At 50.7% G+C, this 19,942-nt stretch overlaps 1 long non-coding RNA gene across 1 annotated transcript in view; it reads left to right on the top strand.

Annotated features, from left to right (window-relative positions):
- LOC147363839 (uncharacterized) overlaps positions 1 to 19,005 on the top strand; it is a 29,236-nt gene extending 10,231 nt beyond the window's left edge. Inside the window, exon 2 of the long non-coding RNA XR_015133829.1 lies at positions 18,646 to 19,005. This is a non-coding gene — a long non-coding RNA (uncharacterized LOC147363839). The remainder of the gene's footprint in view (positions 1 to 18,645) is intronic.
- Positions 19,006 to 19,942: the final 937 nt, after the last annotated feature.

The following is a 19,942-nucleotide window of genomic DNA, read 5'->3' as shown; positions in this document are numbered from 1 at the left end:
AAGTTCTTTATACTTAAACCCAGTTAACCGAAAAATGAATCAAAACAAATTGATAACTGAGGATAGAGAAAAAACTGCTGAAGATGAGTTTTGAATGGTTTTAAATGTGGAGTTGTTTCAACAGCCATGGGGTTGAAGGTTAAGGGGAAAATGTAAATTTTACAAACTCTTACAGTGTAAAAATAACTATATACCTAACAAAAATGTGGATGTTGGGACAAAAGGCAGTAGGAGAACTTATAAGTATGTAAGTTCACTCATCTGTAATGGCAAGGAAATAGTCACTCTAGAAAATGGAATGCATGAACTGCAGCCTTTTAAGCAAGCATGATTCCAACGTCTTGGTGATTTTTATATTAATGTTTCTTATCTTTCAAGAGGATACTTCAAGAATGTTTGTGGTTCAGAAACATTTAGCCAAAGTTCAGCAATTCCTTCCATTTTATTTCAGGTTTTTTTTTTTGAAAATTAATTTTCATCATTTTACTTAAAAGTAATTTGCAGGGTAAAATCCTGGTGCTGTCTGTTGTTCTTTCTCCTCCATTTCTGAGCACATAGACCCGTTGAGGTAATATATTCCAAATGTTGATGGCTGTTTCTAGGAAGTGAGATTTGGGGCATGTTTTTTTTTTTAAAAAAACTTCCTCTTTGTACTTTTGCATTATTTTTATCAGAAAACACATGACATATAAAAGTAATAGTCACACTCCGAGTAGTGTGGTAGAACAGTAAAATGGCCCCCGGGGCCTTTGTCCTCAGGTGTGACTCCTGTGGTTAGGGTGTGTTACATGGCAAGAAAGGGTTTCACAGGTGTAATTACAGTTACTAATCAGTCGACTTTAACTTTGGGAAATGAGCAGGGTGGGCCTAACCTAGTCGTGTGAGCACGGAAATGCTGGGAGTGTTCTCCAGCTGGTAGCAGAAGAGACAAGATTCAAAGCATGGAAAGGCCTCAATACCAATAGATACCCTGATGCTGGCTTTAAGATGGAGGTGGGCACCTGGAAAGGCCCTGCCTTGAGTCAGCCTCCCGGAGCTGATAGCAATGCTTGCCAACCACAACCAAGAAAAGCAGGCCCTCGGACTGCAAGGACCTGAGCTCTGCCCATGGCGCGAATGAACTCTGAAGTAGGTGTTTTGCCGGAGCCCCTGGGCAGAAGCCCAGCTTGGCCTGCACATTGATTTCAGCCTTGTGAGACCCTAACCCATGTGACTGGCAAGTGCTGACCTGCAGAACCGTAAGGGAATAGCTGCTGCTGGTCTGTGGTCACCTGTTGCTCAGTAAGAAAGAAACTAGTGCACAGTGCCTTGCACAGAAGAACATCGCTCAGAACCTGCAGGGAGCTCAGCTTGTGCTCAGCGGTGACCTGGATAGATGGAATCGGGGGTGCGGGGTGGGAGAGAGGTCCAAGAGGAAGGGGATATGTATGTATATACTTACAGCTGATTCAGTTCACTGTACAGCCAAAACCAACACAACATTTTAAAGCAGCTTTGCATGTGTCTGTGTGCACACTCAGTCAAATCTGTCTCTTTGTGACCCCGTGGACTACAGCCCGCCAGGCTCCTCTGTCCATGGAATTTTCCGCACAAGAATACTGGAGCCGGTTGCCATTTCCTCCTCCAGGGGATCTTCCCGACGCAGGGATCGAACCTGCATGTCCTGCATTGGCAGAGGGATTCCTTACCACTGAGCCACTGGGGAACCCAAAGCAGCTATACTCCCCATTAAAAAGAGAAACAAACCAAATAAAAGTGGTGCACGTTTCTCTCCACGCCAGACACAGAGTCGGAGTCCCATCCTCAGCCCCAGCCGTCCCCATGCCATGCTCACTCTGTTGCAGGCCTTCCTTTGCATCTGCAGAGCTCAGAGGACCTCTGGAAGCCCACATGAGCTATGAGAAATGGACCGTTTTGTACGATGGCCGGAAGACTCCAGTTTGGGATTAGATGTTTATGGAGGCATTGGATCAGATTATGCCTTTTGCACCAGTTGACTTGAAAACAACAAACAAAAATTTGGTTTTGCATGGATAAATAGACAAGTCTGAGTCAGGAAGCTGGAGGTGAGGGGGAGGGGTCGGGAGCACACAGGGTGGCGGGTAGGAAAGCGGCGTGGCGGGAGGCCGGATAGACAAGGACCAGAAAAGACCCCGCCCCACCCATCTTTCTCTCCCAGTTCCATCCCTTGGAGACAATCATTTTAGCTCTTTAAGATATTTCTTCTGGGGTTATCTCTATGGCTGTAAATAATATGCTTGTGTCACTATGAGTGGTTTCATATATTATTTTTTTCCTTATGATAAATAGAGATTTGGGTCATTTTTCGGAGAAGGCGATGGCACCCCACTCCAGTACTCTTGCCTGGAAAATCCCATGGATGGAGGAGCCTGGTGGGCTGCAGTCCATGGGGTCGCTAAGAGTCGGACACGACTGAGTGACTTGACTTTCACTTTTTGCTTTCATGCGTTGGAGAAGGAAATGGCAACCCACTCCAGTGTTCTTGCCTTGAGAGCCCCAGGGACAGGGGAGCCTGGTGGGCTGCCGTCTATGGGGTCGCACAGACTCGAACACGACTGAAGCGACTTAGCAGCAGCAGCAGCAGGTCATTTTCCCCAGGACCCCCCTTCTCTTTGTACAATTATGTGACTCCTTTGTTTTTCTGTAGATTACCTGTGTTACAGTGTTAGGCCTTTATTTCCTGCTCCATTAACGAGGGTTGTGTCTCCTGACTGCTCACTTTCTAAGATGAAGGTCACAGCATCTCTACACTTCACTTCCACATCTACCTCCCAACTTCTGCCATTTACAGTTTTAAGGATAAGAACAGATACGTTCTACTCTTAATTACAACTAACTCTCCCACAAACCAATCCTAAAAATGAAAATCACTTAATAGCATTTATATTGTTACTCAGTACATACTGTTCTCTGAAGAAGCAGAATGTTTATGAAGCTTGCCCTTGCTTTTATGATGCAGTTTTTTTCCCCTGAATTTTCTATTTGCCTCTCTTTCATCTCGTTACATTTTTCTTTACCATGGCTCTATTTCCCCCAGCGATTTCATCCAAGCAGGTATTCTGTTGAGCTTTTAAGCCCTCCCCTCTGAGGCTGGATATCCTTCTGCAGCAGACAGCCGGATATCCTCCTGCAGCAGACAGCACGGCTGATGGGATGGGATTTTCCTCCATGGTTGCCTCCTTGGGTTTCCAGGCTTTCTAAGATCCACGTTCCCCCATTTCTTAGATGATACCTTTCTTTTCCTGCAGCTCGTTTTCCTGTACCTTCCTAAGAAATGATGTATGAGGGGTTCTGTTTGTCCCAAAATGTCTTTATTCTACACTCCCACTGGGATGTCAGTTTGGCTGGGACTACACTGTAGGTTGAAGATCATTTTCTTCCAGATTACTGAAGGCATCACACTCTTGCCTCTTTTATTCTTTTTGCCCTCAACTGTGTGGCTTATGGGACCCTAGATCCCCAACCAGGGATTGAACCCAGACCCTCGACAGTGGAAGCGTGGAGTCACACCACTGGACCACCACACTCTTACCTTCTAACATTCAGTGCTGCTAATGAGAAGTCGGTTTTACTTTCATTATTATTTTCACTGCTCTATCAATTACCTTTTTTTTTAATTGCAAGTTTTTTAATTGTTCTCTTTTTCTTTGGTATTTAAAATCAGAGCCTGTGACTGGGTGGGTCTTTTTTCAGACTCTGCATTTGCCCCTCGGTGGACGCCCTGTCTGGAGCCCTGTGGCCATCAGTGCTGCACACCTCTCGGGGCATTTCCCTGATACTGTCCTCTCCACTGATACTTCTTCCTCTCTCTGTCTATGTCTACTATTAATTGGATGTTAAAACTTCTCTATTTTCTACACATTATTTTCCACTTTTTAAAAATTCTCTTTGCTTTTTGGTTCTACTTTCAGACAGAGTGCCGTAATTTTTTTATCTTCCAAATTTTGTGTTGATCGTTTTATAACTCTGTTGTGTTTTTAACTTAGAAGAGCTGATCTTGTGTCCTTTGTCAGAGCATCCTATTTTTCTTTTATGGATGAAATCTCTTCTTGAGTCTTTCTGAATAAATTAATTGGACCATTTTCATTTAGTTTGCTTTTACTTTGGGTTCTCTTCCTCAAAATAACTATTTCCTCCAAGCCTGGGGTTTTTTTTCCCGTTTACTTTAGTCTCTCTCTTTTATTGTAAGTCTTCTCTTGAAGCGCCCAGAGACTCTTCATTGTCCACCTCTAATTAAAAGTGAAGCCCAGAAACGTGACTAGCAGCTCTGTGAGCTGGGCTGACTGGCTGAGGAAGGCTTAGGTGCCTGGGGGCTGAACACTAGGCTGTGCCAATTTCCCACTCTGCAGTACTTTTTGTTAATGTTTATTTTTACTCACTTCTGGCTGTGCTGGGTCTCTGTTGCAGCGGGGCAGCTCTTTGCAGAGCGTGGCTCCAGAGCATAAGCCCATTGGTTGAGGTGTAGTTCTTTGCCCTTGGGCCTGTGGGATCTTCCTGGACCAGGGATCGAACCTGCGTCTCCTGCATTAGTGGGCAGATTCCCGACCACAGGGAGGTCCTTTTTTTTTTTTTTTTTTTTGAGCATGGAGTCTGACTACTTTCCTGGGTGCTAGAGACCTCGCTTGAGGGTTGGGGTGAGATGGTAGGACCATGTTCCATATGCAGACTCTCAGTTAACCGCCCTCTTCTTCTGTGTGAGCTCCAGACTGCGGCCCGAGCCTCCTGTGCTTCTGTGCTTAGTTGCACGCATCCAGACCCTGACTTTTTCTTCCCTGGTGTCACAGAGCCAATGAATGCAGAGCCTGGACTCAAACCCTCTCTGGAATTCCAAAGCCGAGGTCCCTGGACTCACAACAGCATCCTAGCAACTGCGTAGTTAGGGTCGACCAGGAAGGAAGAGAGGAACTTCCCTGGCAGTCCAGCAGCTAAGACTCCGAGCTCCCCACGCGGGGACCTGGGTTCCATCCCTGATCAGGGAACTAGATCCCACAGGCCGCAAGCAAGGTCCTGTGCAGCTAGATAAATGTTTAAAGGAAAGAAAGAGGATGAGAAACCTGGGCCTATTTTTCAACAGACATGATAGATTTGTTCGCTGTTAAGTGCTTATAGTATCTGAGGAGCATATTTGTTTCTTCGAAGGTTCCCAGCTCAAATGCTTAACATAAGCTAGAGAAATAAAGTAGACGGGGGCGGAGGGGGACCCACACCTCATTCAAGGTGGCGGCCACTCCTCAGCTGCGGCCAGTTGCTGCCACACAAGCATGCTCGCCAGCCTTAGCTTCACCTTCCAATTTTCCAAGAAACATCACAATTCAGATTACTGAGTAATAGGTATTATTGGGTAATGAGGTAAAATGTTGGCAAATAATTCAGCTGTGACTGTGGACCAGCTGCAGTGACCGACATCGCACTTGGAGAGAAAACCTGAAACAATGTCTGGAAGGAGCAGAAAGTGAGAGCCGGCCAGGGCCCCGCGGGTCGCAGAGGCTGCCTCAGAGCACGCGGGTGCCGGGCCTCCTCTGAGCCCGGGTGCGCCAGGGGGCTGGCCCAGCCTCAGGTCCCACTCCTCAGTGCTCGCAGCCCCACGGCCTCTCTTAGAGCCCAAGCCAGCTACTTTCTCTCCTTTTTTTTTCTCAAGTCATTTTGCTCAAAGGAATCTTCCTCCTTTTGGATGACAGAGCCCACAGCACAGCAGAAAGGTTCGTGAACACTTGATATGGGCATTGGTGAAGGGGGTGGGGGGGGGCCGAGTTCCCAAACCCCGAGGACTAGTGACAAGGGGCAGGCTTAACCAGAGGCCTTCCTGGAGCCTGGAACGTGGCCCAGAAACCATTTAACATCATTGAGCCAGAGCTCCTGCCTCTATAAAACTGAGATAACCAAAACAGTTGTTTGTACTTCATAGTATTGTTTCAAGAACCAAGTGAAGTAATGTGCAGGGGGGTGGCATTGTGATTGCAAATAAACTATCGCCTCTGCTGGAGAAATTAAGGATGTATTTGAATAGTAGGTACCAGGTAGGGACTGGAAATAAGCCTTAGAAATATCCCAAGGTCACTCTGTAGTGAAATTGCCTGCCGGTCATTTTGGGGTTGATGTCATTCCATCTGATGCAATGGACTGCAGTTTATTTTGTTTCATTAAACATATTTAAATAACAAGACACCTAAAATATCAAGGAATATTAAGAAAGGAGGTGAGCCTGGGTATGTGATGATGACTCCTCTATCCTGACTCCGTCATCCTCCCAGGATGACCTGAGGAAACAATTCCAGAAGACATGGATCCTCGTTAGTTTTCAGGAACTCCATTTATGTGCTGGTCAGAAAAACCCCCTTTAGGCCATACAATCTCTTGGGAAACTGATGGAGACCTGTGGCGTCGAGATTACACCGAGTTCTAATTCAACTGCGCTGTCTGAAGAGCAGAAACCTCTAAGTTTCTTTCAGTTGAGGGATTATGGCCTCCTCCCCAGGCAGGGTCGGCTTTGTCACTGTTTCCTGATTCCTGTGTACATTTCGTACTGAATGGTTCAAAGGAAGGTTCCTGTGCAAATACGATAGAAGCAATTTTTATAAGAGCAAACTCTTTGAAAATGACGTGTTTGCTTAACAATAAAATGGTTAAATAAATCATGTTTTTATGATGCAGGATTGTGCAGCTATTATGAGTTCATTTGCAGAGTGATTCGCACTGGGGAATGGTAACGACACAGATGTGGTGGTACTACCCTGGATGGAGGGCGTACCCCCGTCTCCCAGGGCAAGCCAGCTGAAGCCAGATGGGAGCATGGCTTGGAACCTTGTGGCACAGCTGTGCAGGGCTGGCTGTTCACAGCGGCAGGCGCAGCTGCTGCCTTCGAGGGGAAGTGGACGCCACAGATACCGCCTAACCCTCGCACACCTGCACCTGGGAAAATCCCAGAAGCCACTGGTGCGTGTTTTCCGAGAAGGCTACATGCGGGGATGTTGTCCCCGTTCATGATTGTCATCTCAAGTGAGAAGAACCAGGTCACCGTGGAATGAAATCCAGGAGGAGCTCAGCTCTGTGTCAGTGGAAGCCGAGTTCTGTGAGCTTGAGTTTAAGATGTCCTTTAATGCAAACAAAAGTTGAGTTGAGTCATTGATTTTATTCTTGACCCTGGGACTTGTCATGGGGCCAGGGGAGGGGGGCGGTCTTACCGCAAATCAGAGTTAATGGGCTGGATCATCTCAACAAAGGACTGTTTTCAGGGCCAGCTAAAGAGCCTTCGGGAGTGCAGATCCCAGGAGAAGCAGCAGCCCAGCCAGGCACAAAGAGATTTCCCTGATAAGAATGTCAGGGTCATCTGAGAAGCTGAGCAGTTCTGACGCTGGTCTCCTGGCTGGAGCCTTGAGGCATTTTCTGGCTCGGCCCCCAGTGATGTCCTCCCTGAACTCTACAGGGTGGAGGCTGACGTGAGAGGATTCGTTTTACCAGAAATGTGCTTCCATATGGGGCCAGACGTGGATGGCTTTGGCGCTCTGCTAACAGTGATCTGTGGATGGGACAAGGCGATCTCCCTCCCAGGTCATCCAGACAACTGACCAAACCGCTCTGATCATGGGTGGGATCTGGACCCAGGGCATCAGTGAGAGGCCATGGTGCCTGGCTAGACAATGGGGGTGCCCAGCATGACCCCGGAAGCTGCTGAGGGAAGTTTTGATAGGAAATACTTTGGCCACCTGATGCAAAGAGCCGACTCACTGGAAAAGACCCTGATGCTGGGAAAGATTGAAGACAGGAGAAGGGGACGGCAGAGGATGAGATGGTTGGATGGCATCCCTGATTCAATGGACATGAGTTTGGGTGAACTCCGGGAGTTGGTGATGGACAGAGAGCCCTGGCGTGCTGCAGTCCATGGGTCACAAAGAGTCGGACACAACTTAGCGACTGAACAGCAACAACAACAACAAGGCCCCATTTGAGAAGGTGGGGCGAGCACTAGGGAAGCTGGTGGCTCTGTCTCTGCCCGTGGCATGTTGAGACTTGAAGACCAGTTTACATCCAGCTGGGGAAACTGAGCCAGAGAGATTAAATCAGTTGCCCAAAAGCATACAACTGTAAGGTGAAGGAAGCCACATTTGAACCCAGATCTTCTATATTCCTGCTTGTTCTACTTTTCATAAGACCTTTCAGGAGAAACCAGAAAATGTCCAAGGAATACTGGTAATCCAGTTGGATAGAAAATAAAAATGACTGCTGTGCTGTGCTTAGTCGCTCAGTTGTGTCCGACTCTTTGCGACCCATGGACTGCAGCTCGCCAGGCCTCCCTGTCCATCACCAACTCCCGGAGTTTACTCAAACTCATGTCCATCGAGTCAGTGATGCCACCCAACCATCTCATCCTCTGTCGTCCCCTTCTCCCACCTTCAATCTTTCCCAGCATCAGAGGCTTTTCCAATGAGTCAGCTCTTCCGGCACCAAAGTATTGAAGCTTCAGCATCAATCCTTCCAGTGAATATTCAGGGTTGATGCCCTTTAGGATGGACTGGTTTGATCTCCTTGCTGTCCAAGGGACTCTCGAGTCTTCTCCAGCACACAGTTTGAAAGCATCAATTCTTTGGCAGTCAGCCTTTTTAGGTTTAGAACCTGATGGAGGAAAAACCAGGCAAGTCCCTGAAGGGAGGGGTAGGGAGGGTGACACTTGGGTTAAGATTGAAAGATGAGGAGGCAAGGGATGGAGGAGGCATTCCAGGGAAAGGCAGCGTTGAGAGAAAAGCAGAGAAGCAACAGAGCAGCCTGAGGCTTTTGCAAACACCCGGAGCCAGCAAGGCTGCAGGCAGGGAGGAAGTCACGCGCTGGGCCACAGGACCAGTGTGACCCCCCCGGAGCTGGGAAATTACAGATGGCAGAGTAAAATAAATTTCTTTTTCGTAACATCCTGCCAAACAGCGCCTGTTTCTAGTGTCTTTCTGGTTACAGTAAACATTGGCGAGCCTTGAAACACTAAGCTATTTTGTTTAAACTAATTTTAAAGGTAATATCAATGTCAATAAAAGCTACTTTAAGGATATGCTAATGAGCAATTAAATTCAGTTCCCCTTGAAAACTGAATTTAATAACGCTGACCTACATTTACTTTCAAGGGACTTGGTTGTCTGCTTTTATCCTGAACATGAAAACAAGCATTTTAGAACCTAATTTTTTATGGTGAGGCCGCAGTGGGGAGAATGAAACAGCTTGCCCTGTCTCCCACCAACCCCCGCCAGCCCTGTGGGTCTCTTCCTCTGAGTCCTTTTCTCTGACAATCCTTTTCATCCATTCATTCCCTGAACTGGTCAGTCTGCCTTTCTGCCAAGAAACAGATGCCTCTTTTTGAAAACACTAGATTGACCTCAACGGCTAGGATTCGAGTAGCAGTTGTTAGGAAAGGAGGTCAGCTACACCCTGGAGGGTGTGACAGCCCCAAATAAGCAAGAACTGGGCCACACTGAAGTTCTGGGGCTTTCAACATTTGGGGGTTTTGGGTTTTGGTCTTCAAAGTAAAGCATGTTCTCTGAAGAACACTGGCTAGTACAGAGAAGTAATAAAGAAATGGGGGGAAATAACCTTGTATCCAGCCATCCAAGGGCAGCCTCTGCTACTATTTTGGAATAATTTCTCCTAGTGTTTTTCTCCTATGTTTTTTATTTCTGACATACTTGGGGGAGCCCAGGGAAGTTCGTGTTCAGTATAGGCTTCTTTGTCCCCAGCACAGGCCTTCAGTGGGTCGGTTAGAGGGACAGGTTGTGCTTATTTGAAAAGATCAGCAGACCTTGCCCGCCCTGTCCCCGCTTTCGACCAAACCTCCGTGTGGGGAGCAGAACAGGGCAGAGGGCCTTCTTCGGGGGCCACCCCGAGCACATTCACACCTTCACCACACGCAGGCTTGTGGTCTGCCTCACACGTACAGAGTAAAAAGAGAAGGACCGGGAAACTGTGAGCGTCCAGGCCCCACCCGATACCCTACTGTGGGCAAGCAAGAGTGGGAGGAGCCGTGCTATGTACACACGTTCCTGGACGTTCCTTCCCGAGGAACGGAAATGCCTCCGTGCTTTTTTGTCGTCAAAAGCACGGGAACGCCAGCCATGTTTGTTTGCGTGTGTTCCGCTTTAATATGTGAGAAATACGTGTTCCTACCTGCCTGTCTCCAGGTCGTCCCCTGGCTTGCTCCCACTCGGGGTGCAGCTCAGCTGTCACTTCTTGGAATCACTGCCACGACCCCGAGCCCTCCTCCACCCGCCCCAGCGCCTCACTCGGCACCTCCTCACCTCTCTATCGTCTCCCTCGCCTGAGCCACTGTCTGACGTGATCGTGTTCATACACTCGCTTGCTTGCTTGCGGCCCGTCTCCCCCTCTGGAGTGCACACTCCACAAAGCAGGGCGCTCCCCTCCGCTTCCTGCGTGTGTCCCCGCTGCTCAGCGCAGTCTGCGGGCGCACAGGGAGCTGATGCCACATGCTGGACGAGCGCCGAGCCCTGTGCCCCTCACCCCTCAGGGTCGAGCCCACCGCCCTCCGTTTTTCCCCTGGCTGTAACCCCCTCTGCCTCTCTGCCCTCCCTCGCTGCCCCAACGTTCAGCTCCTGAGACAACTGCAGGATCCCCGCGGCTGTCTGCTGCCGAGAGTCCCTCCCGCGCCGCACCCTGCTGCTCCCCAGTTTATAACCCACCTTCATTCCCCTGCCTGCAAATCTACGGGCTGATTTCCCGTGTGGTGGAAGAGAAGGGGCACCCCTGGAGTTACCTTGGAATTGGGGGCGAGAGTGGGGAAGCTCAGACTGAAAGCAAAGCAATGGTTTTCCCACCAGCTTTGCTCTGTTCCATACTTAAAATACTTTATTTTTCCTATCAAGTACTATGTAGGGAGGGCCTGAGGTTCTGTGTTTATCGAGGAGGTGAGGGTGCGGCCTTTAAAAGTTGAGAGAGGCGTGAGTTGATCTTTCTCCCAGATGGGCCATGGATCGCCCTCCTCTGTGTCTCCCCGGGTGGACGCGCCTTCCTGACCTCCCAGTCCTCTCCACAGGCCAGGTCAAAGGCCACTCCTGTGACCCCTGCCCACCTTTCTCCTCTTCCGCACAGAGCGAACTGCCCACCCCTGAAGCCCCATAGAGCGTGTCCACAGCTCTGGTGGGTCATTACTTTGTACTGGTTCAGATTCCCATCAGACTGTGGGGCGCATGAGGGCAAGGCACTCAGAATCCTAGTCAACCCAGGCTGTCGTAACAGAGCGCCACAGTAGATGGCTTAAACAATAGACATTTCTTTTCTGGGGTTCCCCTGGCAGTCCCGGGGGTGGCTCTGAGCCCGCACTTCCTTCCAGAGCAGGGGCCACTGGCTCAGTCCTCGGTTGGGGAACTGAGAGCCCATCTGCCATGCGGTACGGCCAAAAACCCAGACACTTATTTTCTCGCCTTTCTGAAACTGGAAGTCTGAAACCAGGGTGCCAGCAGGTCTGGGATCGGGTGGGGGCTCCGCTCCTGGCTTGCAGTGGCTGCTTTCTGCTGTGTCCCACATGCTGGAAAGAGAGGCAGAAAGCTCTCTTCTTGTGAGGCCACTGATCACATCAGACCAGGGGCCCAACCTCCTGGTTATTTCCCCACAGCACAGTCTCCAACTTATGAATCCGGGGATGAGGTAGGGCACAAACATTCAGTTTGTAAAACTCAGTGAGCGTCTTGCAGCATCTACTTGGCTGCGCTGGGTGTCAGCTGCCGCGTGCGGGGTCTTCCGTGCGCCGTGTGGACGCCCCAGCGGTGCAGTGCAGGCTCAGGGACTGCAGCACCTGGGCTCAGTTCTCCGTGGCCTGTGAGAGCTTATTTCCCCAACCAGGGACTGAACCCATGTCCCCTGCGTTGCAAAGTAGGTTTTTAACCACTGGGTCACCAGGGAAGTCCCCCTCAGTAAATATGTTTTAAACAAATCATAAACCTAGGCTTCCTTCAATTCCCCATGACCAGGGGCAGGATTGGTCCCAGGGTCCAGGGCAGGGCCATACCAAGAGGGGGCTGCAGTTCCTGGGAGCCACCTTTGAAAGTCAGAGGCGCTGAGGGGCTCCAGCAATTTGCGACAGTGTTAACGCAAGCCGGTCTTGTTACCTGAGTCCTTTTCACGGGTCAAGAAGGTTACGCCCCAAAGAAGTTCAAGGGACTTGGTCGGTGTCTCATTCATCTGATCTGCGCCTAGAACATTGCTTACAAAATCATCTTCATCCATTCAGAAAGTGTTTATTGATCTGCACTGGCCTGCAGATGCCTCCTACCCAGTATGGGGGGGACCTGTACCCGCAATGAGGCCTGTGCCTCCTGCCAGCTCAGGCAGAGCCTCTGACCCAGCCTGGTGGTCCAAGCGGGCGACCTGGGTAGAGGGGACTGCTGAGTGGCTTCCAAGGACGAGGAGGAGGTGGCCAAACGAGGGGCCTGGGAGGAGACGGCGAGCGGGAAGCCAGGGAGGCCAGGCCCCGCTGGGAGCTGCTAGTAATGATCCAGAGATGTGCGTGTGTGCCAAGTGCTGCTCCCAGCTCCAGGGTTCCAGCAAAGCAGAAAACAGGGACCCTGCCCACGAGGAATTCACAGCAAAAGATCCGCGAAAAGTGCAGAAACACAATCTGGGCGTTGTGTTCCGACTGACTTGGGTGGGGTTCAGTTCAGTTCAGTTGCTCAGTCATGTCCGACTCTTTGCGACCCCGTGGAATGGGCAGGCACTTCATAAAACGACAGTCTGGTCTCCTTCTGAGCCTCAGCCCACTGCTTTTAGGGTGCATTTCTTCCCTGTGGGGGGTCTCCTTACACAACAAGCCCACAACCCCAGTGCCTTGCGGGTCCCTGGGAGCTGTGGTGACTCTGCGGCTCCAGAGAAAACCAGGGGAACTGGAGCCCCAGGGGCTTGTGTCCCCTCTGTGGCCAGTAGGCAGCACCTCGGGCACGTGGGCACTTGGGGCAGGGCCCCTCCGAGGCAGACTGCACCTCCGGTGCACAGGAGAGGGTCGCCAGGGATGGGGGGCAGGCCTGCTCCACAGGGTCACCGTGGTCACAGTGGACCTCAGCCCCCAGAGCCCAGCCCCGTGAATACAGACACACGCATGTGGGTGCACACCCAGGCAGGGGCTCCTCATCCAAGGTCACGTGCACTCTGGGACCCCTGCCCTTCGAAGCCCTCATCTCCAGGGCCACCCCCACCCCTGGTGAATGACACCGCATCATGGGAACTGAGGGGAATGACAGGTGTATCCGGGGGACTCTGCTCATCCTGCTCATGCCCACCGATCGGTGAAGCCGGAGTCCCCCCAGGGGTGCAGGGGGGCCGTGGAGATGGGGGCCCCCAGAGGCTCTTCCTCCCTCCCCGCTGCAGACAGCGCTCACTCAGCTTGGAGAGGGAAGCTCTAAGTCCAGCGCCTTCTGAAATCACTTGTGGGGGTAGGGGACCTCTCAGATCAGGAACTAGACTGGTTCTGCCCGAGCCGTGCGTCCTGGGAAAGACCACAAACTCCCTCTGGACCCCGGTTCCCGTGACCGCAGATGCTGAGGGGCAGGAGCCGGCGGGAGACCACGCAGTCCTCCCCAAGCCTCGGCCCTCCGTTTCAGAGGCTGCCGTCTCCTGACCCACCACCTGCCTTGCCTTTCTGAAACCTTGCCTCCCAGGTTCCTTGGACCATCAGCTCTGACTTCTCGTCCGAGCTGAGGGTGGCGAGGAGGTCCTGAAGGTCAGGCGGTGGCTCCTGCCTGGGCTCTGGGGGAGGTCTGTCCTAATTAGGAGACAGGGAGCCACTGGCAGGGCTGTTGACTGCAGAGAGTCTGCGGGTACTGGGTGCATGACTCAGCCCTGGGACCACATCTGCTGTCACTGGGGAATTGCCTAGGTCAGCCCTCGGGGACAGCGGGCATGAGGGAGATCCCGGGAGGTGCCCATGCCCTCCTGATGGAGCCAGGCTGTCCTTACCAGAATCCCGGGAAGTGTACGCGCTGGGGCTGTGCACCCATCCTCCAGGGTCACAGAGGGTGAGCTGTCAGGGACTGGTCCAGGTGAGCCCGGGCGGCTGCACCCTCTGGTGTAATTACACCAATGACTCTGGCTTCGCTAAGCAACCCAGCATCTTAGTCTTCTACCCTTTGCCCTCAACAAGCCTGGGAGGAAGGTGGGGCCAGTGTGGACTTTACCACACAAAGGGCTTTTGCTTTAAGGAGTATTGAGCGTGGGAAGACATCTGTTAAACCGGCTTGGTAAATTTCCAGTCCGCTTGTCCATTTCCAGAGGGCAGAGGCCTTTTCCTGAACCTGGAAATCGTGCAAAAAGTTCTGACAACTTGGCAAAGGTCCACAGCCTGCCTGGACAACTCAGATTTGCATTTCCAGGGCAGAAGATAAAGAGCCAGCTTCGTCGTGAGAGGCCACTCTCAGTGTAGACCTCTGGTCCACCCTTGGTGGGGTCCCTGCAGTGACTGCAGTGTGGAATAAATGCCCCTGGGTCCCCGGGCTCCAGGCTCTCCGGCCTCAGCCAGGCTGAGTTTCCTTGGACACAGCTTTCATTCAACGCTCTTCTGCTCTGAAGCTTGAGTGGCTTTGGCCCCATCAGGCATCCTTGCAACTCTAGTGCCCTGTCCTCTGACCGACTACCATGTCTCCCAAGTTAAGGGCTTCCCCTGTGGCTCAGCTGGTAAAGAATCCACCTGCAATGCAGGGGACCTGCACCCTGGCTGCCAGGCAGGTTGATAGCCGTCATCCTGCCCTCCTCATTCATTCCTGCCTCTACCTTCCCGGAGTCCCCTGCCCCTTTCTAACTTGCTATCCTTCAAGACAGACTCTTCCTTGAAGCTTTCCTGAGGACTTCTGTCCACATTGATTTCATTTATTATCCATGCGACTAATTTAATGATCAATTTCATGTGGACACATTTTTAAAAATAATTTTATTTAAGTATTTAGCCAATTTTGGCTTCAGTGGGGTCTTGTTGCTGCCCGAGGGCTTTCTCTGGCTGTGGCCAGTGGGAGCTACCCTGGCTGCAGCGCGGGGCCTTCTCCCTGCGGCGGCTCCTCTTGCTGCAGCGCCCAGGCTCAGGGGTCCTGGCACACATGCTCAGTTGCTCCATTGCGTGTGGGGTCTTCCAGGACCAGGGATTGAACCAATGTCCCCTACACTGCAAAGCAGGCTCCACCACTGGACTGCCAGGGAAGCCCTGGTGTGGACACACTCTTTACGGCTACACTGGCCCACAGGTCTAATCTTCCCAGATCCAGTAGTTTCTCAGCTACAGAAACTGCCTTCTGTGCGTTCATATCCCTACTCCCCCATCGTGGTGCTTAGATTAGTACCAAACTCACTGTATGAATTCAATAAACTCTTGTTAATGGTTCGATTTCCATACTGAGATGAAACGCTTTGGCTTCTGTTAGCTTTGCTGTCAGTGGTTTCTAATCTTCTCCACTATGAACACTGCCACATGAAGTGAGTGATGTGCCAAGTATTGTTAGGTCAGGAAGACACAGGATGAGGAAAGGCTTTTGCATGACCTACCTTTTGTTCCGCCTCTTGATGAAAGTGAAAGAGGAGACTGAAAAAGTTGGCTTAAAACTCAACATTCAGAAAACTAAGATCAAGGCATCGGTCCCATCACTTCATGGCAAATAGATGAGGAAGCAATGGAAACAGTGACAGACTTTATTTTGGGGGGGGCTCCAAAATCACTGCAGATGGTGACTGTAGCCATGAAATTAAAAGATACTTGCTCCTTGGAAGAAAAGCTAAGACCAACCTAGACAGCTTATTAAAAAGCAGAGACATTACTTTCCCAACAAATGTTTGTCTAGTCAAAGCTATGGTTTTTCCAGTGGTCATGTATGGATGTGACAGTTGGACTATAAAGAAAGCTGAGTGCCAAAGAATTGATGCCTTTGAACTGTGGTGTTGGAGAAGACTCTTGAGAATCCCCTGGACTTCAAGGAGATCCAACCAGTCCATCCCAAAGGAAATCAGTCCTGAATATCCATTGGAAAGACTGATGCTGAAGCTCAAACTCTAATACTTTGGCCACCTGATGCGAAGAGCTGACTCATTTGAAAAGACTCTGATGCTGGGAAAGATTGAAGGCGGGAGGAAAAGGGGACGACAGAGGATGAGATGGTTGGATGGCATCACCAACTCAATGGACGTGGGTTTGAGTAAACTCCGGGATCTGGTGATGGACAGGGAAGTCTGGCGTGCTGCGGTCCATGGGGTTGCAAAGAGTCAAACATGACGGAGAACTGAACTGAACTGAACTGAACCTTTTGTTCATTCCAACAACTACACACATTTGAGAAACAGCCATGCCTACCTATTCGGGAGAGTGAGTGGCCACTGAGTGCTGGAGAATGCTTGCAGCAGATACAGCTCAGGAACTCCTGGCTGTGACTCTGGCTTCATGGCACCCAGGTTGGGAGCCACGGGGGCATGCGTTCTACACAGTCCTTGCAAGTCCCCAACCCAGGCATCTTCTCTGTGCTGCCGTGAAGCCCTGATTGCATTTAAGGTATTTTGTAAAACAAATGGCTGGATACAACAGAAAAGAGGTTAGAGGAATTCATATGGTCATGATGATAATGTTAATAACATGCTATTGAGCACTAATTGCTGGGTGCCTTTGGTCACTTTATCTACTGTGCATGATTTAACCTTCACAGAATGCTGTGAACCGGCTTTAGTCCCACGAGGAGACTGTGAGTGGGGTTGTTTGGAAACGCGGAAAGAGGCCGAGCTTTGCATTTGGGCAGATGAAATTTAAAGCAGCAACTGCCCATAAACAAAATGTGCTCTCTCTGTGCAGTGAAAGATTACTCAGCCATAAAAAGGAAGGAAGGCCATGCTACAACAGGAGGGACCTCGCGGTAAGACGCTAAGTGGAAGAAGCCAGGCACGGAAGGCCACAGCGCGCGTTTCCACTCACGTGAAACAGCCAGCAGAGGCGCATCTGTGGAGACAGAGCGCAGACCGGCGTTGGCCAGGTGCCACGAGGAGGGGAATGAAGTGCTTTTCTTGCTGCTATTGAAGTACAGCTGATTCACAATGCTGTTAGTTTCAACTGTACAGCAAAGCGATTTGGTTATACATACACATCTATTCTTTCTCAGATTCTTTTCCAGGAGAGGTTACTCAAGACGTTGAGTAGCATTCCCCACGCTATACATTAGGTCCTTGTTGCTCACTTACTTTATATTTAGTAGTGTGTGTGGAGTGCTTCTTAATAACTAAAGTTTTCATTTGGAGTGATGGCAAGCTCTGCATACACTTAAGGCCACTGAGGTTATAAACTCTAAGAACGGTAAAGTTTATGTTATGAATGTTTCGTTGTTGTTGTTTAGTCACTGAGTCATTTCTGACTCTTTGCGACCCTAGGGACTGTAGCCAGGCTCCTCTGTCCATGGAATTTCCCAGGGATGAACACTGGAGTGGGTTGCCATTTCCTTCTCGAGGGCATCTTCCCAACCCAGGGATTGAACCCATGTCTCCTGCACGGGCAGGTGGATTCTTTACTGCTGAGCCACCTTTACTACAATTTAAAAAAGTAGCAACAACAGCCCACGACCAGGATCCCAGACACGGGAGCGACTATTTGGAAAGAGCCGTTTGGAAGCTTACAGACACAGTTGAGAGTGCTTTGGAATTTCTTCAGGCTGGTAGTGAGAGCTCAAGCCGTGATCTCAGGAGACTGGGCTGTCATCTGGGCGTGATATAAAGGATGTGTAATTTTGTAAAAGCACCCACCACAAGTTGTAGTGAATGAAACCCACTCACTCTGAGCCTCCATCGCTGGTCATGTCTCGTCTCACAAAACTGAAGTCACCTTCTCCCCTCCCCACCCCTCCCTCCCCCACTCTCCCCTCTTCTCCCCGATGGCCCCGCGAGATCCCCTCCAGTCCTTTCAGGATGGCCTTGGCCCTGTGGCACCCAGTACATGTGCTCACTGGGCAGCCAAGAGCAGATGTCATTCCTTGGTGGGCCTGCCTTCCTAAGCAATCCATCTACCGCTGCAGGAGGAGCCTCCAAGAAACACGGGTGGGAAATGCTGTTTCTTGCGGGGAGAGGAGGAGGTGGGCTGCTTCTCAGGTCCTGTGGGCTGAGCTCACCAGAGCATGCCTAGCCTCCCCTCCCCGGACAAGGCAAGAGTGGGCTCGCGGCCCCTCTCTCCGCATGAAGGAAACGGACTGTTAGACACACTCCACACTCTTTCTTTCTCCAGGGAGTTATCTTTTTTTCCTAATGAAATCAAGCCTCTCATCAAAAATACACAGGGTTCAATCAATTTCTTTTGTGGATTTCAAAAGAGAGGCTTTATTCAGTTCAGAAATATGGCAACAGCTGGAGAATAAAGGCAAAGAACAAAGCCTGGCAATTATTCGTAGAGTGGGAAGGGCGGGTGTGGAGATGGCAGAAACTGGGGGCTGAAGGGACCGGGGCGGGGTGGGGGAGCAAATGCACCCCGATATTTCCTCACATGCTGGGCCCTTTCCTTTCTGGATCTCATCAGTGGGACCCCCCCCATTGATTCACACTGCCCTCCCCAGCTTCTCATCTGGGCCCATGTTTCCCCCAAACATATCCTCTTCTCTTTTTTTCTTAATATTTACTTTTTCATTTTCCATTTGTCTGCACTAGGTCTTCAGTATGTCGTGCAGGATCCAGTTCCCTGACCAGGGATCAAACCTGGGCCCCCTGAGTTGGGTGCAGACTCTTAGCCAGTGGACCACCTGGCAAGTCCCACGCCCTCTTATCTTCGTAACCTACAACTGTCACTGCCTCTGCAACCCAAACCTCAGGTCCCAGTGGCCCATGGATGCAGGATCCGGCTCTGCCTCCCAGACTAGAATCTTGCTGGCCTGAGACCCTGACCTGAGCCACTGTATCCACAGGCATGGCTGTCCTGCTCCACTCAGGCCCTCCCCACAAGAGCCTCACCTGTGCCATCTGGAGATAATGTCAGAACTCAGAGAAATGATGGGGATTTCAGATGCTTGATATGCTGGTGCGTGCTAAGGTGCTTCAGTCGTGTCCAACTCTTTGCGACGCTTAGAGACTATAGCCGCCAGGCTCCTCTGTCCATGGAATTCTCCAGGCAAGAACACTGGAGTGGGTTGCCTTTTCCTCTTCCAGGGCATCTTCCTGATCCAGGGATCGAACTCACGTCTCTTATGTCTCCTGCATTGGCAGGTGGGTTCTTTACCACTAGTGCTGCCTGGGAGGCCTGTGTTCTTTCTACACACCTATAAATACAATCCATTACAGCTTGGTGATAGGCGGGTGGCGAGCACACTGTGAGACAGTGAGGTCTTCACCATGCCTTCTAGCTAAACTGCACGAGGAGCTCACGGAAGCAGTGGAGCAGCGCACTGTTGAAACCTGAAGAGCGAGCCCCTCACTCCCTTCCCCTGGGACCCCCAGTCAGCGTCCAGGCTGTGCTCCCTCGGTGGTCTGGGCTTTCTCAGAAGTGCCTGGGGACTGAGCACAGCCCCCCTAAGAATCCTGTCTGCCCTCGGAAAGCTCTGGGTCTCCATCCTGAGGGCTCTGCTGGGGTGGGCACTCCCTCTGGCTCATGTCTCTGAATTCTTCAGCCACCAGGATCACAGCTTACAGCTTCAGCCTGGGGCCGGCTCTGATGAGAGCTCCGCTTACGGGGGAATTTGCCTCCTTACTCCTTCCAGGAAACCAGCTGGCCCACTGGGAAGGGAAGGGTTAGCAATGGTCAAGTGACTGTTTTACTGAGCTCATCCTCTGAAAATCGGATACATTTCTGGACTGGCACAGAGCATGCTACCCGGGAAACACTCTGAGATTAACTCACAATTTCTGGTTTCATGAGTTAACCTAAAAAAGAAACAGCCTCAAACCTGTAGATGTTTTCATCATAAAACGATTAGGAAGTGATGAACTTTGACTATGTACCACCTTTGTCCTT

Source organism: Bos grunniens, chromosome 10 (genome assembly GCF_055505025.1).
Source record: "Bos grunniens cultivar Pamir isolate PY7600 chromosome 10, Bosgru_T2T1.0, whole genome shotgun sequence".
In the NCBI taxonomy this organism is placed as follows: Eukaryota; Metazoa; Chordata; class Mammalia; order Artiodactyla; family Bovidae; genus Bos; species Bos grunniens.
This window is presented reverse-complemented; position numbering and strand designations above follow the sequence as displayed.